Here is a 3756-nt window from a genome sequence, read left to right as displayed (position 1 = left end):
CACGAGGACGTATATACTTTTGTTGAAAAACTCTAAATCAAATCAAATTTTATTCCCCCGAACAAAAAATACAAATTCATTCATACAATCTGCAATTATTTACCTTTCAAGTGGGAATAGACGAACCTAAGTACCAACTTGTATTGTGCTCTCCATCTTCCATTCGGGGTGTTCAAAGATATATCAAGAATTTAATATGGTGGGACCAAGATTAAACACATTCATTTTTATTTATATCTAAGCTGAACACTCAGTTTGATGATCCTCTGAGCAAAATTGTATAAACAAAAATAGAGATAGACTGTGAATTTTGAAATTAATCATTGAAATGATTGAAATGCCTATGATTCAAAAACATTTCACTTTTCAAAGTGATATGAAACAAAAACTATAAATTTGTTTGTAATAAAAAATAGTGAGTTTATTGTGAGCTGCAAGATGAAAGTTTCTTCTAAAAATTGAAAGAATTCATCATGCGATTTCCGCACAAAATAAAAAAGAATTTACTCTGAAGAACTTAACGAGAAAGGTCTAAAGAAGTGTAAACCCTTAAGCGAATTGAATGATGAATTTCGAGTACTTTCTTGATCGAATGGGCATCATTCCATATTAATATTATATTATAATCTTATTTATTGATATTATTAATTTCTGAAGTGAGAAGAAGAGCTGGAGTCAATAGTCAATTGTTTGCAATTGAAAATGTAATAAAAGGGTTCAGGCAGTACATAAACTACTGGGAGAAAATGTTTCAATGTTGTCAAAAATTATATAAATATTGAGAAAGGGAAGTAAAAAATATATCGTAGATTTCTCGTACCAATGCACATTTAGAATTTTTAGAATTTGTTGATTAATTTTTCTGGTATAAATCCCATATTTTAGTTCATTATTTCAAAGGTGCTTCATTAGTTTCAGTGTTACATATTAAATTTTAAATATTTGATTTGGAATCAGAGCATAATGCACCACAGTTTAGTGTGTGCTGCATTTTTTATTTTCAAATTATCGATCTAGTGTTACCAATTCAGGATAGTAACAAAAATTTCAATCGAATATGAATACTTGAAATTAGAGATTTTATATGGAGACGAATTCAATTTTTTTTAGAAATTACTCGAAATTTCAATAACTGACAAAAATTGACCAAAATGTAATTTATCAAAAAAATGAAACTATTTTTTTTAAGAAATACGGAAGTATACTTATCTGGGTAATAGCTGCACATATTTCCATTCCAAATTTGATGCGGTATCAGTTTTTCGATTCCCAAAGTCTACCGAATTCACAAAAATCAAAATTCGATAGCACTCAAACTTCCTATCGACTATCTCGATAAAAAACAATCTTTTCAAGATCCTCCGAAAGATCTCACGATGATGTTCAACAATTATCACATCGGAACTAAAGAAATAAAATAAATATGAGCAGCATAAGCACCACATAGGTAACTATTAGCCGGGAGGGGACAATTATCCTTGAGGTGTCCCCTCGTTTAAAAATCGAGAATGAAGAGTTTTTTTGCAATAAAGATCCAGAAATGCAACACGGACATCGCCTGTCTGCTTTCGAAATATTTTCACAATATATCGATAATAACCGAACCTAAATAAAAGTTGAAATATTTGAATATAAATAAATTGAAGAGATATGTATATTATCAAGGTTAATTGGTTTGAATAAAATGTAGGTAGTCCATTAGACGCTTGGATATTTAACTTCGAGTTTGTTTAAGAATGGTCGGATGAAATTCTTCACATATCTCTATTCCCTGCATTTACCTCAGGATGTCAACGATAAAAGGTGATAAATTTCAGTGAGTAATAATAGATACTCATATAACTTCAATTAACAGTTCATTCTGTTTTCACACATCAGAAAGTGTATACTTCAATTTCGTGTTCAGAAGTCTGAATTGAGAATACGATTTGAACAAAAGCGCGAAAAATCCTCTTATTTTGGAATAAACTGCCAACTGACATCTGAGTCAATTATACTTGTTCTTGATACTTTCAATTGATGAATGTTATGTGCCCAATTCGATCGAATCGGTAATTTTCGAATAATTAGAAAAACCAAATTAAAGATAGCTATCACTCCAAATCTATATTGGACTTATTTGGCACAGTAAGGAACTTAAAAGGCGCATTAAGACCTTTGACATATTCTGAAAATGGCAGTATGTAATGTAAGTGTTCTAAGTCGACAGTTATCGTGTTTACAGCCAAACGGACGGACATTATTGATTTTGATCACAACGTGTTCATCGATGAGTGCATCATAATCTTTTGGAACCATTTCTGTCTGCTTCTATGATATATTTTATGTATACCCATATCTTGCATTTCTTGATTCCAAAACTTTTTATATTTGGTATTATACATTTGGAATATCGAACATAAATAACAAAAAATTATTGCACTTTTTTGAGGAATCATTCTGATCGGTTCCTAGATTTTGAGCCTTTATCATTCAAACACAACCATCTAGAAAATATAAACTATGTAAACTCGCAATAATTTGATATTTGGTAAAATTTGAATTATCATACTGTTCTTATTTTAAGTCTATCTTCAAAATTTCAACTTAAATATTCAATATTTAGTTAAATGCTGGCTTATAAGTCATTCCATAAGGTTAATCAGAAGTTTGTTGTTAAACCCTAATTTTTAAACATCCTGTGGAATAATTTTGTGGTAATTTTTTTTCAAATTAGCAATTGTCATCGAGAACCATTCCTTTTCAACATTTAATTTTTTGCACATTTTCATTTTTAAGGACCAATGAACAGTTACTCAATTTGAAGAAATGAAAAATTTTTACGATATGGCTTTACTTGTAATAAATAATAAATAAATAAAAAAAAAAATAAAATTTACTCAATGTGTCAGTGCGAAAGCTCAGTTTAAGAGTATACCAATCAGAAGGCAACACTATGTTTTTCAGTTTTAATGATAATCAATCAGTTCAAAATTTATTTATGAAAAATTCATTCAAGTAAAAGAATCAAAACGGATTAATATTTTTTTATTTACTGCCAATACATTAGGTATACAGTCGATTAGGTTTCGAAAAGAATTTCGAAGAACAATTAATTTCTTAAAGTACCTAAACTGTTGATGACAAGTTCATTTGTCTCTTAAAATGAACTAGTTCACTTAAAGATATTAACAGAAAAAACAAAATGTCGAAAAGATATGGTTCTTGATGAAAATTAGTAAGTTGAGAAAAATTTGACCAGAAAATTATTTCACATGTTTTGAAATTGAGTTCAACAACAAACTTATGATTAACCCTGTATAGTGATTCATAAGCCAGCATTCAACAAAAGATTGAATATGCGAGTTGAAATTAATAATTTTTTTTTCTGATCGAACCAATATTGAGCTATATCGCCTTAGTTACCATGTGTCATAACACACTCATATTTCCCAAGGGAAATATGAAACGTCAGTTCATATTTCCCTAGGGAAATATGAAACTATTTCTTTATTTAGTAACAAAATGGAAACTGCAATTGTTGAAATTTCCACTAAAAGTATTTCCACCAGATACAAAGGAAGAAGAAATATCTTGTTCATAATTATTCGACGACGAGACTACAGTTTTCTTGAGAACATTCCTTGCAGCAGCAGTCTCGGACGATTCTCCCAAAACGGTCTTCAAAGATTGTGATGCTGCAGATGGCTCACCCTCCACACCTGCTATCATCTTCGCTACCTTATTTTTGTGCAGCATACTGTCCGCCAGATAGCC

Source organism: Harmonia axyridis, chromosome 1 (assembly GCF_914767665.1).
Source record: "Harmonia axyridis chromosome 1, icHarAxyr1.1, whole genome shotgun sequence".
Taxonomy (NCBI): Eukaryota; Metazoa; Arthropoda; class Insecta; order Coleoptera; family Coccinellidae; genus Harmonia; species Harmonia axyridis.
This window is presented reverse-complemented; position numbering follows the sequence as displayed.